The 25,581-nt window shown below is 46.6% G+C and overlaps 1 pseudogene; it reads left to right on the forward strand.

The window, feature by feature from the left end:
* Positions 1 to 25,464, forward strand: LOC132807208 (zinc finger protein 835-like; annotated as a pseudogene).
* The last annotated feature ends 117 nt before the right edge of the window (positions 25,465 to 25,581 follow it).

Here is a 25,581-nt window from a genome sequence, read left to right on the forward strand (position 1 = left end):
GCTCCCGCAGTGGGACGGCGGCCGAAGGAACAAGGACTGAAACCGCTGGGTCCAGCAGCGCGTTCCGGGTCCGGGGATCCTTCTTCAGAACACGGACAGGTCTCAGAGACATCCCGGGGGAGGTCGCCAGGCCCGAGCGCCAAGACCTGGCTCCTGCCCCGGGGAGAGATGGTGAGACAGGGTAGGATTGGGAACCGCGGGAGGAGGGAGACTGGGGAGTTTATAAACTTCTCGGGGTGACCTGAGGTCTCCAATGAAAGCCGCACAGGCCCAGTGTTTACTTCACCGGCGAAGGACCTCTCGGGTTGCCCGGGCAACCGACGGCCATCTTTGTGAGGGTCAGGCGGAAGTTGTCTTTGGGCCGGGCTGGCCGGCGGCCATCTTGGTGAAGGCACCGTTCGCCGTCATTTCCGGGAGGTAATTCCAACCTCGGGGCAGCCTTTGTGTCAACTAGAATTTCCTCATCTCACTCTCTGGGAGACTCGGTCTGTGTGCCCTTAAAACAGGAAAAGGAAGTGGGAGACAGGTCCAGAAAAAAACAACACTTAGAGGGGCTGTGAATTTGAGGTGAATTAATGTGATAATTTGTGGCACTGGAACAGGATGTGGGTGTTTCCGAGATGGCAGTGAGCAGGAGGGCATTGACGTGTTGGTGTTAGTTTCAGTTTGTAGACAAGAGAAAAGGGCGAACACCAGGAGAGGAGGAAAGACATGAGGATGGATTTGAATTTCAATGCAGGGGGAGGGATAATATGTAGGATTCGAATTTAATACATTCAGCAAGTAGGTAGGAAAAGTGTTCTGTAGAAAGTTGAACTGTCCCCTCAGTATTTTTTCCATCTTGTGCGCACAGTGATGTCTTTTGGACATTTCTTTTATAGGATGATGCGAGTTTCAGATGGGAAACTCAAGACAAACATATTAGCATGGAAACAGACCCTTCAGTCCAATCATCCATGCTAACCAGATATCCCAACCTAATCTAAATCCACTTGGCAGCAGCTAGCCCATATCCCTCTGAACCCTTCCTAGTCATATACCCATCCAGATGCCTTTTACATGTTGCAATTCTACTAGCCTCTACCACTTCCTCTGGCAGCTCATTCCACACATGCACCATCCTCTGAGTGAAAAAGTTGTCCCTTGGGTCTCTTTTATATCTTTTCCCTCTCACCCTAAGTCTATGCCCTTTAGTTCTGGATGTCCCCCACCCCAGGGAAAAGACTTTGTCTACTTATCCTATCCATGATTATGATTTTATAAACCTCTCTATAAGGTCAGTCTCCAATGCTTCAGGGAAAACAGCCCCAGCCTATTCAACTTCACTCTATAGCTCAAATCCTCCAAATCTAGCAACATTTTTGTAAAGCTTTTCTGAACCCTTTCAAGTTTCACAACATCCTTCCGATAGGAAGGAGACCAGAATTGCATACAATATTCCAAAAGTGGCCTAACTAATGTCCTGTACAGCCACAACATGACGTCCTAACTCCATTAATTATTGCTCCGACTAATAAAGGAAAGCATACCAAACACCTTCACTATACTATCTGCAACTCCACTTTCAAGGAGCTATACACCTGCACTCCAAGATCACTTTGTTCAGCAACACTCCCTGGGATCTTACCATTAAGTGTATAAGTCCTGCTAAGGTCAGCTCAAGATTTGACAATAGGATGAGTTGGGCCGTAGTCTGGCGTTTGGATCAACAGGTGCTGGGGATTTGTAAACTTTTAATCCCATCAATTTCCCCCAACACCATTTATACACAACTGCTCATTTCATTCAGTTCTGCTCTCAATGGACCATGTGTTCCCCAACATTTTGGGGATGTTACATGTGTCCTCCTTTGTGAGGATCAAAGCAACGTATGTGGTGAATTGGTCTGCCATCTCTTTATTCCACATGAGACCTTTGCCTGTTTCTAAGTGTAATTGTTTTCACTAATGCTTTTTTTGCCTCTTCACATAAACCCATTTCCCCTTCTAATCAATCCTTTTGTTGAAACCTAAGCTGCTCCCAGTCTTCAAATCTGCTGCTTTATTTTTAGCCAATTTGTACGCCACTTCTTTGGATCCAGTGCGATCCTTAATGTCCCTTGTTAGCTGTGGCTAGGCCACCTTTTTTTTTAATTTGTCAGACAGGAATGGAACAACTGTTCCTTCTGGTGCTATTTAAATGTTTGTCATTTCTTTCAATAATGTTCCCTCATTTGTTGTAGCCAGTTCTTGTTTCTGCCTGTTCTTGCTTTAGATTTAAGTCCCCAGTCTCTGAATCAACTCTGTTCCTCTTCATCTAAATGGAATGTTCTCTCACTCAGTTCTTCACTCTTCTGCAAGGGGCCTCTCACAGCTACATTGCTGATTATTCCCTTTTCATAAAGAATTAACACTTTGGAATTAAATTGCCATTGTCCAACAGAACCACGGCCACTTCTGCAATATCGTGTCTCCCTCCTATTGGAAGGATGTTGTAAACATGAAAGGGTTCAGAAACGATTTGCGAGGATGTTGCCAGGGTTGGAGGATTTGTGCTATAGAAAGAGGCTGAACAGGCTGGGGCTGTTTTCCCCGAGCATCGGAGGCTGAAGTGTGACCTTGTAGAAGTTTATAAAATCATGAAGAGCATGGATAGGGTAAATAGGCAAGGTCTTTTCCCTGGGGTGGGGGAGTCCAGAATGGGAGGGTAATTGGTTCAGGGTGGGGGAAAGGGGCATGTGTAAAACTGACCAAAAGGGCAATTTATTAACCCAGAGGATGGTACGTGTAAGGAATTAGCTTCCAGAGGAAGTGGTGGAGGAAAGTACAATTACAACATTTAAAAAGGCATCTGAATGGGTATATGAATAGGAAGGGTTGAAAGGAATATGGGCTAATGCTGGCAAATGGGATTTGATTGATTTGGAACATAGACAATAGGTGCAGGAGTAGGCCATTGTGCCCTTTGAGCCTGCACCACCATTCAATACGATCATGGCTGATCATCTTTAATCAGTATCCTGGTCCTGCCTTATCTCCATAACCCTTGATTCCACTATCCTTGAGAGCTCTATCCAACTCTTTTTTTTTTAAAAAGAATCCAGAGACTGGACCTCCACTGCCCTCTGGGGCAGAGCATTCCATGCAGCCACCACTCCCTGGTGAACAATTTTCTCCTCATCTCTGTCCTAAATGGTCTACCCTGTATTTTTAAGCTGTGTCCTCTGGTTCGGCACTCACCCATCAGCGGAAACATGTTTCCTGCCTCTAGAGTGTCCAATCCTTTAATAATCTTATATGTCTCAATCAGACCCCCTCTCAGTTTTCTAAACTCAAGGGTATACAAGCCCAGTCGCTCCAGTCTTTCAGCGTAAGGTAGTCCCGCCATTCCAGGAATTGACCTCGTGAACCTATGCTGCACTTCCTCAATAGCCAGAATGTCTTTCCTCAAATTTGGAGAGCAGAACTGCACACAATACTCCAGGTGTGGTCTCACCAGGGCCCTGTACAGCTGCAGAAGAACCTCTTTTCTTCTATACTCAATCCCTCTTGTTATGAAGGCCAGCATGCTATTAGCCTTCTTCACTACCTGCTGTACCTGCATGCTTACCTTCATTGACTGGTGTACAAGAACACCCAGATCTCTTTGTACTGTCTGGTACAGGCGTGTTGGACCAAAAGGTGTTTCTATGCTTTATGTCTCTATGACCCTGGCTTTCCAACGATGTTTGCCACGTCTGTATGTTCAGTTTTTCTCTGGTGTCGGTGTTAATGCCTCGATGTCTCATTTTGTTCCCCCCTTCCCGGGTCGTTAACCATTTTGTGTCTGGTTCTTCCTCAAGAAGCTGCATTGCAGGTTCACCCTGAATTGGCACTTTTTTTTTGCTTCCCAAAATCAGACCTGCTCACTCTCAGCAGTATCCCAGTGTTGTGAAAGATATTACCTTCCGGGTGGAGTTATCCAAAATGCGGAGATGTCAGTCTTGATGTTTTTGCTTTTCAGCCCCTGGAAGATCCTTCAGGAGAATTAGTTAGAGCGGAGTGAGATGGTGCTTTCAGTTTTGTGGAATAAAAAAAAGTATTCCGTAGAAAGTAGAATTGCTTGTTCATAACTTCTACCCTGGACAGACAGTGATGACCTTTGTAATCTCTTTCTTTTTACAGAGTATTTGAAGATTTGAAGACGGAAGTTTCAACATCAACAGATGAAGGGTTATGCCCGAAACGTTGACTCTCCTGCTCCTCGGATGCTGCCTGACCTGCTGTGCTTTACCAGCGCTGCACTTTTCAAATCTGACTCTCCAGCGTCTACAGTCTTCACTTTGATGTCAATGTCTGACAGTCACTCAGTCCATCGGGAACGTAACAGTTTTCAACTATGAGTCTGTGAGAAGGAAGAAAGCTTTTTGTTCCCATTTGAGTACGTTTTCAGCATCAGTGGGATTGGATGAGAGACCCAACTGTTGCAGCGCACTGAATGAGGTGTGTGTAGCAGTTATACAGCCCGGAAAGAGTAATTCACGACGTGTTTGTGCGTGGCTGAAGCTTTGGCCATGGAGAAACCCGAGGAATCCCACCCCATGGAGAAACCATGGAAGTGTGGTGACTGTGGGAAAGGCTTCCGTGCTCCGTCTGCCCTGGAGATTCATCGGCGCAGTCACACCGGAGAGAGGCCATTCTTCTGCCCTGAGTGCAGGAAGGCCTTCAGCAATTCCTCCGCCCTGCAGGCCCACCAGCAGGTCCACACAGGGGAGAGGCCGTTCCCCTGCACTGAGTGCGGCAAGATCTTTAGCAATTCCTCCATCCTGCTGAAGCACCGGCGGGTCCACACGGGGAGAGGCCCTTCAGCTGCCCTGAGTGCGGGAAGGCCTTTACACAGGCGTCCATCCTGCTGACCCACCGGCGGATCCACACTGGGGAGAGGCCGTTCTCCTGCCCCGAGTGTGAGAAGGGATTCAGTCAGGTGGGCAACTTGCGTACGCATCAGCGCGTCCACACCGGGGAGAAGCCCTTCAGTTGCCCCGAGTGCGGGAAGGGCTTCAGCGATTCCTCCGACCTGCTGAAGCACCAAAGGGTCCACACGGGGCAGAAGCCCTTCAGCTGCCCCGAGTGCGGGAAGGCCTTCAGCGATTCCTCTGCCCTGGTGAAGCATCGGCGAGTGCACACGGGGGAGAGGCCCTTCAGCTGCCCCGAGTGCGGGAAAAGCTTTGCCCGGTCCTCCAACCTGCTGACCCACCGGCGGATCCACACGGGGGAGAGGCCCTTCAGTTGCCTCGAATGCGGGAAAGGCTTCACCCGCTCTTCCCACCTCCAGAGCCACCAGCGAGTTCACATGCCATCGCAGGGGGTTTGAAGGAGTGACGGCCGAGTGCCATTATTGACTGGACGATCAACCCAGTTCCAGGGATTCCGGATTCAATTCCCACCGCGACAGATGGTGGAATTGGAATTTGGTCAGAAATCTGGAGTTCAGAATCTAACGGTGAAACCATTTTAGGGGTGTGGGGGTGGAGAAACCCCCATCTGTTTCACTCAGTCGTCCCAGCTGCATCCTTTACCCGGTCTGGACTGTATGTGACTCCAGACCCACAGCAGTGTGGCTTATTCCCCCCGCCCCCCCAAAAGCCCCTGGCAAATGGGCGAGGAGAAACTTACTTGGACACAGGGTATGGGTTGAAATTGCTGAGTGAGGCAATACTTCCTCCGGGTTATGGTTGTAATGAGGATCCAATTACAAAGAGACAATTTCGTGCTGGCCAATATTAAAGAAAGGGGAGGCGGGGGTCTGTGTGCACTTTGATCTTGAGGTGTTTTGTTTTTTAAAAATCTGCTTTGCTTTCTCTGCCTTTTTGCTGGAGAGAATCTGAAGCTGTAACAAAGTTGGGTCACAATAAAGGGTTACCTGAACTTACCCCCGGCTCAGACTCTCATTGAAAGCTTTGAGCTCCAAGAGGTTTTGGTTTTAAAGCTGCTCATTTCTTTCAGCCTCATGCAGAGTTTCCAATGTTGTGTATCAGATGGAGCAGTGAATGAGGAGCCAGTATCGTTAGAATTTTTTCAGGAGTACAGAGTGCACCGTGTCATCGGCATTGTAAGGTTTCCTGGCAGCACCAGGAGCTGTGGGCTGTATTCACTGGGAACGATGTGGAAGTGCCGGTGTTGGACTGGAGTGGATAAAGTGGAAAAAATTACACAGCACCAGATTATCATCCAACAGATTTATTTGGAAGCAGTAGCTTTCGGAGTGCTGCTCTTTCATCGGGTAGCTATGGAGCAGGAACATATCGCAACCGATCAGTGTCATACTACTGATAGGATATATTGAACAAATCAAGATTGTGGTTTAGTCTTTCATCTTCTAGAATGGGTTGTGGGTTTTGTAATTAATATGTAAAGCTCAGAAGTACTTTTGAGTCACATTCTTGAGATGACTTAAGGTTTTATAAAAATCAGTGACATCTCAGCTCAGTAAATGAAGAATGTGAGGTTTGACTCTGTCTGTATCCCAATCTTGAATTTCCAAAGTAGGAATGTATAAAATATTACATGGATTGACTGCCTGCCGATTGTGTGCTTTTTTTTGATCAAAATTGAATGTATCTGCAAATGCAAATTTACCCCATTGACCTGTGTGTGTCTGTGCATGCATCAGAGTGTGTGTGTGTGTGTGTGTGTGTGACTTTGTGTGTGAGAGTTTGCCTAAGAGTATATGTTTGCCTGTGTGCATGCATGGTAATGTATGAGGAGTATAAACCTGTGAGAGTGTTGAGTGGTGTGTGTCTGTGTTTGAGAGAGAGCATGTGTACGAGAGAGAGGTATAGATAAAAGTGAGGAATTGTATTTTGCTTAAAAAAAGAAGGGGAGGAATTGCAGTTACTGGCAGGGCCCTGGGTTATGTTGTAGAACAGAGACATGGAGGTATGGTTCAGGTACATAGTTCTTTGAAAGTTGCATCACTGGTAGACTAAGTGGTTAAGAGTTGTTTAGCCCACTTGCCTTCATTGTTCACACCGTTGAATGTTGGAGTTGGGACATCGTTTTGAAATTGTACAGGATGTTGGTGAGGCCACTTTTACAACAGAGTACAGTTCTGGTGGCTCTGTTATGGGAAGAATACTATTAGAGAGGGTTCGGTAAAGAGTTACCAGGATGTTGCCAGGACTGAAGGGTTTGAGTTATAAGGAGAGGCTGAGACTTTATTCACTGGAGTGGAGGAGGTTGAGGGGTGACCTTATTGAGATTTGTAAAATAATGAGGGGTGCAGGCAAGGTGACTAGCAAAAATAGTGAGGAGCATGTTTGGTTAGGTCGAGTCACGGGGGAAAAGAAATATTGGTTCTACCGTTTCTTTTTCTCCTATTGGCATTTGGAGACTTAAATTTGTCAGTAATCGCAGCATTGCCACCGAGTGTACGGCGCATGCTCCTCGGTGTCAGCAAGAACGGCGCATGCTCCTAGCTGTCCGCTGCAACGGGGGGCGATCTTCTTTAGAAGCCAATGGGGAGCCTTGGAGGACCGAACGGAGAGTAGTCCTCCTGCCAATGAGAACATCCCCTATTGTCTGAATGCGGAAGTTGTCCCATGAGCTTCTGAAGCTGCTGATGCACCTCTCTCTCTGAGTGAAGATTGAGCTTCACTCCAGAGTGCAACACCGAGACGAACATCAACTGCGCCTGGAGGATCATCAACTCGGTGAAGGACGCTCTCTGGGCGGTCCGAAACCTGTTGATCTTCCAGCTGAAGGAGTTGACCCCGACTGAGTGTTGCAGACTGGCACATTCCAAGGTCCAGGACTACGTGTTGAGGGACGCGCTGAAGCTTGGGGCAGCTGCCGCCAAGGCGCGGTGGGGAAAGACCACTGTTTAACATCTGCCTGTCTAAAGAAAAGCAGGGGGGCCCATGCAGTCATTTGGGCTCTGCTGACACCTCAGCTCAATATATGAGTGAGAAATGCACTGATCTGTATGTAATAATGATAATTCGGAGCTGTGTATGTAAATGTGGAAATATGAATGGCATTACCTAATGTACAGTGTATCAAATTATTCTATGCATATTTTATGAATAAAGTATATTTTTGAAATAAAAAAAAACTTCCTTCCTCTGTTTAACATCTGTGAGTACGGCACTCTCTTTTCAATTTCTTATTTCATTGTGGGCTTCAATTGTTGACTCGCAGCAACTGAATGTAAAGGCAGTGAATCCAGGGAGGAGCAGTCTCAGGAAATGTTGATCCAGGTCTGCGTCTCAATTGGCAAACAGTCCCACAGTGTGAAGTTATAGCCTTTGCTGTGGGGAAGAAAACAGCAGAAAGGAAGGGCATTGTTTAATTGGTGATATATTGGGATGTGGGGAAGGGGAGGACTGCAGGTGTTGAAGATCAGAGTCAAAAAGTGTAGCACTGGAAAGCACAGCATTCAGGCAGCTTCCAAGGAGCAGGAGAGTTGAAGTTTCAGGCCCGAGCCCTTCATCAGGAATGATGTGTGGATGGACAAAGGGGCCTCAGCGTCCTCCTACACCAGTCACTGCCTGTTGTCAGACAGGTGCAGCAAGCAATCAGCAAGGCAAGTGGTATATTAGCAAGAGGAATTAAGTTCAGAAGTGGGGATGTCTTCCTGCAGTTCGGGGGTCATTAAATATATTCAAGGCTGAACTCATCTGATTTTTGAACAACAAAGAGGTGGATGTTTCTGGGGGAACACAAGAAAATGGTTTCAAGGCCAGTATAGAACTGTTACAAGTCGGACGGCACAGAAACAGACCCTTCAGTCCAACTAGTCCGTGCTGACTATGTTTACAAACTAAACTCATTCCACCTGCCTGTGTTTGGTCCATATCCCTCCGAACCTTCTGGCTTTTGCTGCTCCTTGGATGCTGCCTGAACTGCTGTGCTCTTCCAGCACCACGAATCCAGAATCTGGTTTCCAGCATCTGCAGTCATTGTTTTTACCTCCCTCCAAACCTTTCCTATTCATGTCCTTATCCAAACATCTTTTAAACGCTGTTACTGTACCTGCATCCACCATTTCCTCTGGACATTCATTCCACACACAAACCACTCTCTCAAAGGAAAAAGGTGCTCCTCATATCTCTTTTAAAATCTCTTCACCTCGCACCTTTAAAATTTGCTCCTAATCTTGAAACAACTCCTGCCATTCACCTCATCTATGCCCTTCATGATTTTATAATTCTCCTATAATGTCGCATCTCCACTTCCTGTGTTCCATTGAAAACATCCCAGCCTATCCACCTAGATGTAGGTCAATTAATATCCAGTTATGATCTGTTCAAAGCTGGTGCAGGCTCGAAAGACCAAATGACCTACTCCTGCTCCCAACTCTCTCACTTTGTCCAGGACAGTAAGAGACTATAAGACAGGAGCAGATATTTGGCCATTCACCACATCGGGTCTGCTCATACCATTCAATCGTGGCTGATTGGTTTGCCAACCCCATTCACCTGCTTTCTCCCAATACGTCTCGATCCCCTTGATACTCAAGAACCTACCTGTCTCAGTTTTAAATATACCCAGTGACCTGGCCTCCACAGCCTTCTTGTCAAGGAATTCCATAGATTCACCACTCTCTGGCTGAAGTTTTTCCTTTTCTCCATTCTAAAAGGTCTTCTGGTCCTAGTCTCTCTTACCAATTGAAATATCTTCCCAATGTCCAGGTCGTTCAGTATTAGGTATGTTTCAATTAGATCCCCCTCCTGGTGAGTATGGCCCTGTTAATCAGCATGAACCAGACCCTTCAGGATGTGGTACAGCTGGGATTAGGTTCAGCAAACTGAAAATGGAGGGAGAGTGTGTGGGATGGAGATCTTCAGCTTCTCTGGAATAAGGGAGGAAAGAGATATAAATCAGAATTGATCGGATGGGCTGATCGGCCAAAGAGTGGCAGGTTGAGTTTAATTTAGAGAAATGTGAGGTTTGCGTTTTGGTCAATCAATCCAGGCAGGACTTGAACAGTTAAGGGGAGTGTTGCAGAACAAAGAGACCTTGGTATGCTTTCCTTTATTGGTCAGAAGATTGAGTACGGGATTTGGGAGGCTGTTGCGGCTGTGCAGGACATGTGGTTAGGCCACTTTTGGAATACTGCATTCAGTTCTGGTCTTCCTGCAATAGGAAAGATGTTGTGAAACTTTGAAAGGGGTGGGAAAACTTTTATAAGGCTTGTTGACAGAGTTGGAATGTTTGAGGTACAGGGAGAGGCCAGGGATATTTTCCCTGGAGCATCAGAGGCTGAGGGGTGACCTTATAAAAGTATATAAGGGGCATAGATCAGGGCAAGGTGTTTTCCACAGGGTAGGGGAGTCCTGAACTAGAAGAACATAGGTCTGAGGTGAATGGGGAAAGGGAAGTGAGCAGAAACTTTTTCACGCAGAGGGTAGTGGAGGTGTGGAACCTGCTGCCAGAGGAAGTGGTGGAGGCTGAAATAATGACACAATATAAAAGGCATCTGTATATATGAATAGCAAAGGTTTAGAAGAATGTGGGCCAAATGCTGGCAAATGGAACTGTGTTAATTTATGATGTCAGGCTGGCGTCTGTCTAGGTTAGGGTGGATTAACCATAGGATGTGCAGGTTAGGTGCATTAGTAAGGGTTAAATGCTGAGCAATAGGGCTTGGGGAATGGGTGTGGATGGGTTACCCTTCGAAGCGTCGGTGTGGACTCCCTGGGCCGAGTGGCCTGCTTCCATACGATGGAGCTTCTCCAAAGGAAAGATGTTTTGCAAGCTGCGCAGGCGCACTGCGGACCAGACGGCCGCCGTCCGGAGCAGGCGCAGTGTGAGAGCTCCCGCTGCCGGCCTCGCTCCATTGGTGATGTCACAACGCGGAAGTGGCCATGTCAGTTTCAGAGTGCAACTCCTGCCCTCTGGGGAACTCTGCATCCAGGGAGGGAGGGGGAATCTGTTCACTTGTAGCAACTGGAGTGAATTCAGGGAGGGAGCAGACTGCAAACTAAAGGTGAGGAAAGACGGATAAAGGGAGGGAGGGAGGTGACCTGAAAGACTTTTATAAAATGAAGAGGGGCGGGGAGAGGGTAATTAGACAAGGTCTTTTCCTTGGGATGGGGGAGTCCAGAGCTGGAGGTTAATAAGTTAAGGGTGTGGACGGGGGTGATTTAAGCGGCTTAAAGGGGTATTCTTTTTACGCAGAGGGTAGTGCATGTATGGAATGAGCTGCCAGAGGAAGTGGCTCAGGCTGGTACAGGTGCAGTATTTTAAAAGTCATCTGGTTGGGGATATGAATAGGAAGGGATCAGAGGGATTTGGGCTAAGTGCTGGCAAATGGGACTAGATTAATTTCGGATACCTGGTCAGCACCGAAGAGTTTGATCCAAGTGTCTGTTTCTGTGCTGTATGGCTGTGACTCTGGCTTTCCACAAACATTTGCCACATCTTTACCTTCAGTTTCTCTCTGGTGTCTATGTTAATTCCTTGATGTCTCATTTTGCTCCCCCGCTTCCCGGGGACGTTAACCATTTTGTGTCTAGTTCTTCTTCAAGAAGCTGTATTGCAGGTTCACCCTGAATTGACACTCTTCCCAAATCAGACCTGCTCACTCTTAGCAGGATCCTAATGTTGTGAAAGATATTAACTTTCAGGTGGAGGTATCCAAAATTCAGAGAGATGTCAGTTTTGACGTTTTTGCTTTTCTGTCCCTGTAAGATCCTGAATCAGCACTTTCAGGAGAATTAGAGTGGAGTGAGATCAGAGGGGGAGGGAGATTGGGATGGTGCTTTCAATTTTGTGGAATAACAAAAGAAAAGAATGTTCTGCAGAAAGTAGAATTAATTGCTTGTTCAGAATTTCTACCCTGCACTGGCAGTGATGACATTTGTAATCGCTTTTTACAGAGTATATGAAGATCTGAAGACAGAAGTTTCAAAATCAACAGGTGAAGGCCTTATGCCCAAAACGTTGACTCTCCTGCTCCTCGGATGCTGCCTGACCTCCTGCGCTTTTCCAGCACTGCACTTTTCAACACTGACTCTCCAGTGACTGCAGTCCTCACTTTGACGTCAATGTCTGACAGTCACTCAGTCCATTGGGAAAGCAACGGTTTTCAACTCTAATTCTGTGAGAAGGAGCAAAGCATTTTGGTTCCTGTTTGAGTAGGTTTTTAGCATCAGTGGGACTGGATGAGAGACCCTACTGTTGCAGTGCACTCAGTGAGGAGCGTGTAATAGCTGTACGGCCTGGGAAGAAGAATTCATGTTGGGGAGGGTCTCCACATGTTTGTGTGCAGCTAACGCTTCGGCCATGGAAAAACCCGAGAAATCCCATCCTGTGGAGAAACGATGGAAGTGTGGCGACTGTGGGAAAGGCTTCCGTGCTCCGTCTGCCCTGGAGGTTCATCGGCACATCCACACGGGGGAGAAGCCGTTCTCCTGCCCCAAATGCGGTAAGGGCTTTACCCAGGACTCTACCATGCTGACCCACTGGCGTATCCACACAGGGGAGCGGCCCTTCAATTGCCCCGAGTGTGGGAAAGCCTTCAGGAATTCTTCGAACCTGCTCAGGCACCAGCGGCTCCACACTGGGGAAAGGCCCTTCAGCTGCCCCGAGTGCGGGAAGGCCTTTGTCCGGGCCTCCCACCTCCTGACCCACCAGCGGGTCCACACGGGGCAGAGGCCCTTCAGCTGTCCTGAGTGTGGGAAGAGATTTACCCAGGCCTCCAACTTGCTGACCCACCAGCAGGTCCACACAGAGGAAAGGCCCTTCAGCTGCCCAGAGTGCTGGAAAGGCTTCACCTGCTTCTCCCATCTGCGGAGGCACCAGCGAGTTCACGTGCCATCGCAGGGGGATTGAAGGAGCGACGGCCAAGTGCCATTATCGACTGGACTGTCAGCCCGGTTCCAGGGACTCCTGGGTTTGAATCCCGCCATGACAGATGGCAGAATTGGTATTCGGTCAGAAATCTGGAGTGCAGAATCTAACAGTGAAACCATTTTCGGGGGTTGGGGGTGGAGAAACCCCCATCTGATTCACTCGCATCCTTTTTAGGGAAGGAAACTATCGTTGTGGGAGAGGATCACTCGGTCGTCCCAGCTGCATCCTTTACCCGGTCTGGCCTACACGTGACTCCAGACCCACAGCAGTCTGGTTGACTCTACACTGCCCTCCCCCCACTGGCAAATGCGTGGAGAGAAACTTACTTGGAGACAAGGTATGGGTTGAAATTGGTGAGTGAGGCAATACTTCCTCCGGGTTACGGCTGTAGCAAGGACCCAATTACAAAGGGACAACTCGGTGCTGACCAATAGTAAAGGAAGAGAGGGGGGTGGCAATGTGTGCGCTTTGACCTTGAGCTGCTTATTTAAAAAAAAACAGCAACTTTTTCTATGCCTTTTTGGTGAGGGAGGGTGCGGGGGTGGAATCTGAAGCTGTAACAAAGTTGGGTCACAATAAAGGTTACCTGAACTTACTGCCAGGCTCAGGCTCTCATTGAAAGCTTTGAGCTCCAAGAGGTTTTTGTTTTAAAGCTACTCATTTTTTTTGCAGCCTCCTGCACTGAGTTTCCAATGTCGTGTATCAGATGGAGCAGTGAATGAGGAGCTAGCATCGTTAGAAATTGTAAATTTTTCGTGAGTGCAGGTACTGCATCGTTTCATCAGCATTGTAAAGTTTACTGGCAGCACCAGGAGTTGTGGGTTGTGTTCACTAGATACGTGTATCTTTACAATTAAGAATACCTAAAATGATATATTCAGAAACATAGTTGAAGTCTGAAAGCATTTTAAATTTTTTAAAAGAGCTGTTGAAACCTTTCTGAAACTTGCACTGAATTATATGCAGTTTAACCACAGCTCAGGACAGGTTGGAAGGGGTGAATGGCCTGTTCCTAGTCTTGTGAAATTGGTTCTGACTATGTAGAAATAGAGTCATAGAGTTGTACAGCATGGAAACAAACCCTTCAGTCCACGCCGACCAGATATTCTAAATGAACCGAGTGACCCATTTGCCAGAATTTGGCCAATGTCCCTCTAAACCCTTCCTATTCATATCCCCATCCAGATGCCTTTTAAATGCTGTAATTCTATCAGCCTCCACCACTTCCTCTGGCAGCTCATTCCATAAACGCACCACCCTCTGCGTGAAAAGGTTGCCCCTTAGGTCCCTCACAAATCTTCCACCCCCCCTCCCCCCAACTCTATGCCCTCTAGTTCTGGACTCCCCCCTATCCCCAACTCTGAGGAAAAGAGATACAAAAGTTCATTTACTCCCCCCACAGGATAAAGAGTTGCCCAGAGGGAGGGGGTTTCACTCTGAACCTCACAAGACCAGTTCTGTGCAGTGACATCAACTATGGAGTGAGGGGGTGGGGTAAGGTGTCTGGGTAATGGGGTGGGGCCAAGCTGAAAGCAGTCCATGCACCATTTGCAAAAATCCCAACCCGAGGAATCCACCCGAGGCAGATGGGAAACGGAAGCCTTTCCCACAGTTGCCACGCTTCCACGGTTTCTCCACAGGGCGGGAGAATTCCACAAAATTGAATGCACCATCCCACTCTTCCCCCCCTCTGTTCTCACTCCACTCTAACTAATTCCCCTGAAGGTGCTGATTCAGGATCTTACAGGGATAGAAAAGCAAAAATATCAAGACTGACATCTCTCTGAATTTTGAATAGTTCCATCTGGAAGTTAATATCTTTCACAACACTGGGATACCATTGAGAGTGAGCAGGTCTGATTTTTGGAAGCAAAAAAAGTGTGTCAATTTGGGGTGAATCGGGAATACAGCTTCTTGAGGAAGAACCAGACACGAAATGGTTAACGTCCCCAGGAAGGTGGGAGCAAAATGAGACATCAAGGCATTAACACCGACATCAGAGAGAAAGAGAGCCTATTGACGTGGCAAATGTTAGTGGAAAGCCAGAGTCATAGAGATGTACAGCACAGAAACAGACCCTTTGGTCCAACTCATCAGTACCAACCAGATATTCTAAATTAACCCAGTCCCATTTGTCAGCACTTGGCCTATGTCCTCTAAACCCTTCCTATTCGTATACCCATCCAGATGCCTTTTAAATACTGTAATTGTACCAGCCATCACCATGTTTTTTGGCAGCTCATCCCTTACATACAGCACCCTCTGAATATAGGAGTTGCCCTTTAGGCTCCTTTTAAATCTCACCCTCACCCTGAACCTATGACCCATCCAGGGAAAAGACCTTGTCTATTTACCCTATCCATGCCCCACATGATATTATAAAAGTTTGTAGGGTCACCCTCAGCCTTTGGCGCTCGACAGAAAACAGCCCCACCCTGTTCAGCTCAAACCCTAACAACATCCTTGTCAATCTTATCTGAATCCTTTCAGGTTTCACAACATCCTTCCTCTAGCAGAGAGACCAGAACTGCACACAATACTCCAAAAGTAGCCAAACAAATGTCCTGGAGAGTGCACAACGTAACCTCCCAACTCCGATACTCAGAGGACTGGAAAAGTTTTCAAAACCCACGAAAGACAACCGGGAAAGAATGAAGGGACAAACCGATCTTGGACATCAGGGTGGGGAGGGAGGGGGGGGAGGGGGTGGTGGCGGATGGGAATGAGGGATGGAAGCTGAACGTGCTGGAGCCAAGGCGGAGGAAGAACAGAGGATGCAAAACCGGCTTGAAGGAATACTTGAGGAATACTGCATGTGCTGTACTTGTACCTGTTGCAGTTACTGGTGGGAATCGGGTTCATTTTAAACATCGAAACAGAAAACTATCTACCCCTCCGCCTTCCCAACGTCGATTCTTCCGTCCCTCCTCACCCGGGTAACTAAGACACATACCTGAGTTTGTGGAGTCTCCTCCCTCCCTGGATTTACTCCAGTTGCTACAAGTGAATAGATTTCCCCTCCTCCCATCTCTGTCTCCCTCCTGGGATGAAGAATTGCCCAGACAGAGTGAGACTCACTTAAACGGACAGGGCCACTTCCCTGCTGTGACATCAACATATCAAGAGGCGAGTCACAGTTTGCAAAACCCCTTCCCTTCAGAGAATCCCCACAGTGTGGAAGCAGGCCACTCGGCCCAAAGACTCCATACCGACCCTCTGGAGGTTAACCCACCCACTCCCATTCCCCTACACCTGTTGCTCTACATTTACCCCGACTAACCTGCACATCTCTGGGCACTAAGTAATTCAGCATGGCCAATCCACCTTAACCTGCACATCCCTGGGCACTATGGGTAATTTGGCATGGCCAATTCCCCCCGGACCTGCACATACAAATTCACCCCCATAGATGTGTGTGTGTGTGTGTGTGTTTGCATGAGAGAGAAAAAAATCTACATCAGTATATCTCTGCCTATTTGCTAACAGGTGCTTTATTTCTGTTGGTGTAAATATTGTTGTAAATCATAGCTGGGTGCTAACAGTTAGATGGAAGGGAGACAAAATTCCCCAAGTAGGGCACCATGAGAATCCTGGGAGAGCCCCATTTCTGGTTTACTTCTGAATGAACAAACATTAAGCACGAACACCTATTTATTTCTAATTTTGTTTCATTTATCTTGTTTAATTCTCTGTTATGACTACACTCTGTGCCTGGATGGTTGACAGGCTGGGAGATTGTGGGTTGGGGCTTGATTACTGAATGTTTTATTGTTCCAGAAGGTGTAATAGGGAACAGGGAGATCGACAGAGGACAGAGAAATCCGGCCCTGAAATCCGAGGTGACACCAGACTACCGTGTGCTCAGGGCTTTGATGACCTTTGCCAACCCTCTGCCTTTACCTCAGTTCCCATCTGACTACCCCCTCGATATTCAGGATCCAATCCTTGTCATCCTGAAGCCATGTCTTTTTTAGGAGTCTCAGATCATAATTATTCTCTTCAATGTGTGCAGTTAATTCATTCACTTTTGTTACAATGCAGCACACATTCAGACACACTGTTTTTAGATTCAAGTTTTGTGACCTTTAAAATCCAGTTTTGATTGCTGGTACATTTACTCCCCTTGTACCTTTCTATCGTTCTCTGATGTTTATTTTCCACATCACTATACTGCTCACATGCCTTGATTTGGATTGGCCATGCTAAATTGCCCAGAATGTCCAGGGATGTGCAGGTTAGGTAGGTTAGCCATGGGAAATGAAGGGTTGTAGTTTGATAGTAATAGAAGCAGGAGTTGGCCATTTGGCCCATCCAGCCTGCTCCACCATTCATTAAGATCATGGCTGATCTATCCATCGACTCAGCTCCTCCTCCCTGCATTGTCCCAACTACCCTTCATTCTCCTACCATTGCAAATACCCATTTAACTCTGTGTTGAGTTTAGAGTCATAGCAATGTTCAGCATGGAAACAGACCCTTTGGTCCAACCCGTCCATGCTGACCAGATATCCCAACCCAATCTTGTCCCACCTGCCAGCACCCGAACCATATCTCTCCAAACCCTTCCTATTCATATACCCATCCAAATGCCTCTTAAATGTTGCAATTGCACCAGTCTCCACAACTTCCTCTGGCAGGTCATTCCATACACACACCAGCCTCTGTGTGAAAAAGTTGCCCCTTTAGTCTTTTATATCTTTCCCTTCTCACCCTAAACCTACGTCCTCTAATTCTGGACTCTCCACCCCAGAGTAAAGATTTTGTCTATTTATCCTATCCATGTCCCTTATGATTTTATAAACCACTATACGGTCACCCTTCAGCCTCTGACGCTCGAGGGAAAACAGCCCCAGCCTGTTCAGCCTCTCCTTATAGCTCAAATCCTCCAACCCTGGCATCATTGTTGTACATCTTTTCTGAACCCTTTCAAGTTTCACAACATCTTTCCGATATGAAGGAGACCAGAATTGCACGCAATATTCCAACAGTGGCCTAACCAATGTCCTGTACAGCTGCAACATGACCTCCCAACTCCTGTACTCAGTACTCTGACGAATAAAAGAAAGCATACCAAACACCATCTTCATTATCCTATCGACCTGTGACTCCACTCTCAAGGAGCTATGAACCTGCATTCCAAGGTCTCTCTTAGTGAAGATGCCTCTCCTGCTTCCATGGGCAGAGAATTCCATAGATTCACTACTCTTTGGGGAAAGCGGTTCTTCCTCATCTCGGTCCTAAATCTGCTCCTCCTAATCTTGAGGTCTTATCCAGCAGCAGAAATGACTTGATAGCGTAGGGCTTCATCCCCACCGTGCAACAAATTCTCACCTTCCATCAAAATCCCGGATGTAGTTACTCACTCAGTTGCTGTCTCACAAATGCAAGATTTCATTGTAACTTCTTCTGCTCCCATTAAGGGCAAAACATCTTTGAAAGCTGCTCTGAAACTCCAGCCATCACAATCACACTTCTGCTTTCAGCGAAGAAGATTAGAGTCATACAGCACGGAAACAGACCCTTTGGTACAACTCGTCCATGCTGACCAGATATCCAAAATTAATCTTGTCCCATTTACTAGCATTAGGCCCACATCCCTCTGCATCTGGATGGGTACATGAATACGAAGGGTTTTGAGGAATATGGGCCAGATGCTGGCAAATGGAAGAGATTGATTTCGGATATATGGTTGGCAGAGACGAGGTGGGCTGAAGGATCTGTTTCTGTGATGTATGACTCTAACTGTCTTCGGTGAAAACAGAAGTGTGGTTGAGAAGATGGGACTTTCAGAGCAGCTTTCAAAGATGATTTGCCCTTACTGAGAGAAGAAGAAGTTACAATGAAATCTTTCATATGGGAGACAGCAAGCAACTAAGTGAGTACATCCGGGATTTTGGTGGCAAGTGGGAATTCATTGCACTTTGAGGATGAAGCCAAATCCTATCCAGTCATTTCTGCTAGTGGCTGAGACAAGGCCTCAAGCTTTGGGGGAGTAGGTTTAGGACAGAGATGAGGAGGAGGAAGTGAGGGCTGCTGCTTTTCCCAGAGAGTAGTGTATCTGCGGAATTCTCTGCCCGAGGAAGCAGGCTCCAAAATGCCCCGGTCCTAACTCTTCAACTTGACATACCCGTGAATGTAAACTCTGAAGTGTTTTGGTTAACTGATGCAAATATTTCCACTTGTTCAACAATCCAGTGCCAGCTGCTTCAGTCATTGAGATGGTTTTGATTCATCTAAGAAAATCTATTCCTATGAGACAATATTCATGACAATGTACGCGAGGTGATACTATATATGCAAGTTGTAGACAATTTAAAAAGGCCGACCAAGCAAGGAGGTGGTTAACAAACCCAGGGCATCCCTCTTAGAGTATGCATCTTGTTTGTTTACAAATTAAACATGCTTCAGATCTTTTCCTAGCTGCTTTCTGAAAATCTGGGTGCCACCAGGTTTGTGAGTGTGTCCAATAATGTACGTAATCAACAGAAATAGGCAGCAGCAAAGAATGAACACAAACCAGTGCAGCAGGGGGCACCCACATTTTGGTTTGAGTATTGAAGGAGTACCCTTTTTGAGGCCCCTGTGATATCAGTCCCATACCCAGGCTAATCTGCATTGAAACCAGATTATGAAGTTTTAACCTTTCTGCAAACTTCTGTCTGTGTGTCTCTCTCTGTAACATTTTCCAACTTTCTTCATATCTCAGTTTGTCAGCTTTTGATTATTCCTTCCTTCCTTCCTTCCAAGGGTAATGAGGCACTCACATTCCAGAACAGCCCAAGTTAGGGAGTTGAGCCTCATAAATCCTGGCTGTGACACATTGCTGCTTAACCAAGTGTGCAAACTCTAAATCCCTCTCAGCTGTTCCATTTGCAAATCGAACACTGTTTTCAAGGCAAGTTGTTCATGTCTCTGCATTAGTCCACAACCCAGGGGAAATACAACGGAGTCTTTAATAGTTGCCCAATGTGTACTGTATACCAAATTCATTCAAGTCTGGACATCCTGAAGCGAGCAATTATACTTCAGATTTCTACTCGCCAATTAAAACTAATGTTGGGCACTCAAACAGATCGGAGGCATCTTGAAGCATGCCACGGTCCTCAGTGTGGGTCCAGGGCTTATCAAATAGGGTTTCACCTCTCGTAACCCTGGGGCAAGCAAATTCATTATTACTAACTTTGTAAAGCACAAGTGCTCTCAGCAACATTACGTCCAGACACTAGGACCCTGTTGAGTTCTCTCACGAGTATCTTGTGGCTGAGTAGGGAGAATTGTAACAACATTTCTAACAGCACTTTTGTCCCTGGCCAGCTTTCCTCTTTATTTTGGACACATCAAAAGTAGCAACCACCCTCTATATTTCATCTCTCATCGGCCGGTGACCTGAGAGAACCAGGGTATCTCCTGCCTGACTCACCAACTGTGGGGGATGGAAATAAAGCCCCATGTCATGAAATAATTTGTTTATCAGGAAGCAGTACAGCTGCAAGGCCAACCGTCTCCGCTGAGCCTGGGAAACACAAGCTTTAGCAAACAGGCACTAAGCTGAGATTCAAAATGGTTTCCAGGCTTTACTATGTGACAAAATGGCTGACCCAAATCTAACAATTCTCCCACATCATCGCAGGGAATAAAACAAGAAAAATGAAACAAAATGAGAAATAAATAGGTGATTGTCCTTAATGTTTGTTCATTACGAAGTAAACAAGAATTAGGGGTCTCCCAGGATTCTTATGGTGCCCTACTTGAGGAATTCTGTCCAACAAGTTTAATTGGAAGCAGTATCTTTCGGAGTGCAGTTCCTTCATCAGGGGATTGTGGAATATAAGATTGTAAGACACAGAATTTATACCAACAGTTTATAGTGTGATGTAACTGAAATTATATATTGAAAAAGACCTGGATTGTTTGTTAAGTCTCTCATCTGTTCGAATGACCATGATAGTTTCAGTTCTTTCAAATGTAAATCACAAAACTTTTTTAAATAGCTAAATCCTCAAGTGAACTTTACCAATTGGTGTCACGTCAGCCCAGATAATGTATTGAAGGTGTGAGCTCCCCTGTGTGAGACTGTCTGTGCCACAATGGTTAAACTGACTTACAGAATCTTACATGGATTCATGCAGTTTTTGAGCAAAGTAAGACATAATTCTGCAAGTACAAATTCACCCAACAAATTTGTTTGTATGTGTGTGGGGATGTATATTTGCAGATACATTCTATGTGCATTTTTTAAAGAAAAAATCTGCAGGCAGTCAATACATGTAATAGTTTGTAAATTCGACTTTGGAAACAGAACCAGTCTGACTCAAGATTGTGATACAGGCAGACATTGATCTCACACCTTCAATGCATTGTCTGAGCTGAGATGTGAGCTTTTGCTATAAAACCTTGTTATCTTGAGAAGGTGACAAGAAGTAGTTCAGGGATTTACATTGCAATGAGATATGCAACCTATTTGAAAAAGTGGAAGACTTAACAATATACCATTTCAGTGGCAGGACACTGGAATGTTTTGCTCTAAATTGTGTCTTAGGATCTTATCCTCCACAGCCACCTGATGAAGAGGCAGCACTCCAAAAGTTACTGCTTCCAAAGAAGCCTGTTGGACTACAACCTGGAGTTGTGTGATTCTAGTATCTGGTCTCCAGCATCTGCAGTCCTTGTTTTTTCCTCGTTGATTTAACCCTACTGTGAATCCTCTTGCAAGGATGCCTGCCTTGAAGAAGTTTTCCTCCTCTCTCTACAAGAATCTCAGGGAGTCCCTTTCCCACTGCAACTCTCAGGTCATTTCCTCTGCCCTGAAGCTCTTCAACCATGTCCTGAAACAGACTCACGACCACAGCCACATTTGCTTCCTCAGTGCCTGCCTCCGTAACCAACTCATCCTACACAGACTCCGGACCATCTTTAAACCAGCAGAGTTCAGATCCGAACAGGCCAATCCACCCTCCTATCTGACCTATCACCTTCATCCCCACCCCCATTCACCCATTGTACTCTTTGCTGCCATTCCCCACCCTCCTCCCTGACCTATCCCCTCCATTCTCACCCCCATTCACCTATTGTACTCTATGCTACTTTCTCCCCACCCCCACCCTCCTCTCATTTATCTCTCCACCCTGTAGGCTCTATTCCTGATGAAGGGCTTTTGCCCGAAATGTCGATTTTCCTGCTCCTTGGATGCTGCCTGAACTGCTGTGCTTTTCCAGCACCATTCTCATCAAAAGTGGATTGGCCGTGTTGAATTCCCCATAGTGCCCAGGGATGTGCAGGTTAGGGTGGATGGCTATGCTAAATTAGGCATAATGTGCAGTAAGACGCATGACTCAGGGTTCAATGTAGGGGAATGAGTGTGGTGGGTGACCCTTGGGAGGGTCGGTGAGGCCGAGTGGCCTGCTTCCACACTGTGGGGATTCTCTGAAGGGAAGGGGTTTTGGAAAGTATGTTCTCCTGCCCTTCTGCTGCAGGCGCAGCGCTTGCGCAGTGCGGCGTCCCGCTGTCGTTCTTGCCCCGCCCCCTGCACCGTCCCTTTTCCTCGCCCCGCCCCTAGTTCATTTGTGACGTCACAACGCGGAAGTGGCCCGGTCAGTTTCAAAGTGAATCTCCCTCCCTCTGGGTAACTCTTCATCCTGGGAGGGAGACAGAGATGGGAGGAGGGGAAACTGTTCACTTGAAGCAACTGGAGTGAATCCAGGGAGGGAGCAGACTCTGCAAACTCAGGTATGTGTCTTAGTTACCCGGGTGAGGAGGGACGGAAGGATAGAGATTGGGAAGGGAGAGGGCTGGATATCTTTTCTGTTTTGATGTTTAAAATGCACCCGATTCCCACCAGTAACTGCAACAGGTACAAGTATAGCACATGCAATATTCCTCATTGCAGCTTCAAGCCGGTTTTGCATCCTCTGTTCTTCCTCCACTTTGGCTTCAGCACGTTCAGCTTCCTTCCCTCATTCCCATTCCCCCGCCCTGATGTTCCAAGCTGACCCGCAAAAGATCGGTTGGTCCTTCCATTCTTTCCCGGTGGCGCCCATTACTCTTGCCTATTTCTTGCCTTATCCAGCCATGTGCGTGAACAAAGTGTTAGCGTTTATCCTCTTTCACTGCCAGGTGCTTCCTTGTAGGCGAAAGCAACATTTCCTCCCATTTTTCGCCGACACTGAGCCTTCTGTCCTCCTTGATTGTGTTTTATTTTGTTTTTGTAGAAGCGGGAAACAGATGCTTATAACTGTTTGTACGAGCATATCTAGTTTAACCTACACCCCCTCGCCTCACAGCACCTTTATCTGTTTGTCTGTAATATCTACCATTGTTTGCAGGCACATTTCATTCTTGTATGCACATTTTAACTAATACAGAAGCAATTATATATTTCCTTCACATAGTTTTCACTCTTGTTAACTCCACTCTTGGCTGAAACAATTATACCCTGGCGTTAGTTCATTTACCTTGCAGAAGCAATTATGGTTACAGAAGTAACACTGCTTTACCTATATTCCACAGGGGTGACCCTACAACCTTGCATAAAATAATGTGGGGCATGGCGAGGGTAAATAGACAAGATCTTTGATCTGGGGTTGCTCATAGGTTTCTTTTAAATCTCGCCCTAAACCTAAGGGGCAACTCCTATGTACAGAGGGTGGTGTGTGTAAAGAATGAGCTGCCAGAGGAAGTGGTGGCTGCTGGTACAATTACAACCTTTAAAAGGTATCTGGATGGGTATATGTTGGGAAGCATTGAGAGGGACATGGGCCAAGTGCTGGCAAATGGGACTAGATTGATTTAGGATATCTGGTCAGCATGGACGAATTGGACTGAAGGGACTGTTTCTGTGCTGTACATCTGTGATTCTGGCTTGCCACTAATGTTTGTCACGTCTGTATGTTCAGTTTCTCCCTGGTGTTGGTGTTAATGCCTTGATGTCTTATTTTGCTCCCCACTTCCTGGGGACATTAACCATTTCCTGTCTGGTTGTTCTGATCTGGACTGCTGTCCAGATCTTCGGATTTCTGGGATTGGTCAATAAACACATCTGGAAATGACTCTTTGTCAATCACACAAGCAATAGTTTATTCTTTGATACGGCCGGGTCGGTAGACTCTGATCAGCCCAGAAGGATTAGATTAGATTCCCAACAGTGTGGAAAAACATGCCCTTTGGCCCAACCAGTCCACACCGACCCTCTGAAGAGTAGCCCACCCAGACCCATCTCCCTCTAACCATTGCACCTAACATTATGGGCAGTATACATGGCCAATTCACCAAACCTGCACATCTTTGGATTGTGGGAGGAAACCCACGCACACATGGGGAGAATGTGCAAACTCCACACAACCAGCCGCCCTGAGGCTGGAATTGAACCTGGGACCCTGGTGCTGTGAGGCAGCAGTGCTAACCACTGGGCCACCAATGAGTACCCCCCGAGTGCCAGAAGAATCTGCCGACTTCCTCCAGGTGTTCCGGTTTCCTCCCAGAGTCCAAAGATGTGCAGGTCAGGTGGATCGGCCATGCTAAATTGCCCATCGTGTTAGGTGCATTAGTCGGAGGGAAAATGGGTCTGGGTGGGTTACTCTTCGGAGGGTCAGTGTCGACTGGTTGGGCCGAAGGGCCTGTTTCCAAACTGTAGGGAATCTAATCTAATCTATTATAATTTCTTGTAGACGACCTATTCTTGAAATCGTATTTGTCGTGTCTGGGGGTTAGGGTTAAACCGTTACTTCTGCGATTAATGGTTAGGTTCACATTTGTTACTTCTGCATTTGCAATTTTTTTTCCACTGGATTTACGTCAGTCTGTGGTTTGTTCTGAGTTGCGAGTATCTGCCTGACTCAGTTTCCATCGAGTTAGCCAAGCAGAAGCCATTTTGTCCTACCTCCCATGTTAAAGTGGAAATTTGAGGCGGCCCAGGGAATCCTTTGTGGACTCAGACCTGTAAAGCCTCTCTCTTGGTTTGTCCTGGCGATTGTACTCTTTGGAAGCCTGGAATAAAAATCTCTCATCATAAAGTCCCAAAATGTAATTCAATTCAATCCAGAGCAGATAAGCACTAAGAGTTAATTTTGTCCGGGATTCAACAGCCTCAGCACTAAAATGGTCTCTCTCTCTCACTCGTGTCCTTTGAACTCTCAAGTCAGCAAATTTTGTGAATGCCCTGCTTGCAAGGGGTAGTAAGAATCCATTATAATGGACAAGATCCAACCATTAATTACAAAGCTATGGATAGTACCGAGTCTTGTTTCAGGGTCAGATTCAAAGACTATCAATAATTTCACAAGGGAACGGCTGTGAATGTAATCACTTGGTGTGCTGTTCGCACAGATTCACCGATGCTGAGGCAAACCTCCTGAATTGCCTTACAGCATCCTGTTACCACTTGGTGAGCCCAGGTGTCCCTATCTTTAAGTTCTCTCCTCTTTCTGAGCCTTCCTGCCTGTTTATTTCCTAGTGCAGGAAATGTACACAATAATATAATAACAGAAGAATATTCCACAGAAAGTAGAATTGCTTGTTCTGAATTTCTACCCTGCACTGATAGTGATGACTTTTGTAATCTCTCTTTGCAGAGTATTTGAAAATCTGAAGACTAAAGTTTCAAAATCAATGGATGAAGGGTTTACGCCCGGAACATTCACTCTCCTGCTCCTCGGATGCTGCCTGACCTGCTGTGCTTTTCCAAAGCCACATTTTTTGACTGACTCTCCAGCGTCTGCAGTCCTCACTTTGATGTCAATGTCTGACAGTCACTCAATCCATTGGGACCACA

This window comes from Hemiscyllium ocellatum, assembly GCF_020745735.1.
Source record: "Hemiscyllium ocellatum isolate sHemOce1 chromosome 27 unlocalized genomic scaffold, sHemOce1.pat.X.cur. SUPER_27_unloc_10, whole genome shotgun sequence".
NCBI classification, from domain to species: domain Eukaryota; kingdom Metazoa; phylum Chordata; class Chondrichthyes; order Orectolobiformes; family Hemiscylliidae; genus Hemiscyllium; species Hemiscyllium ocellatum.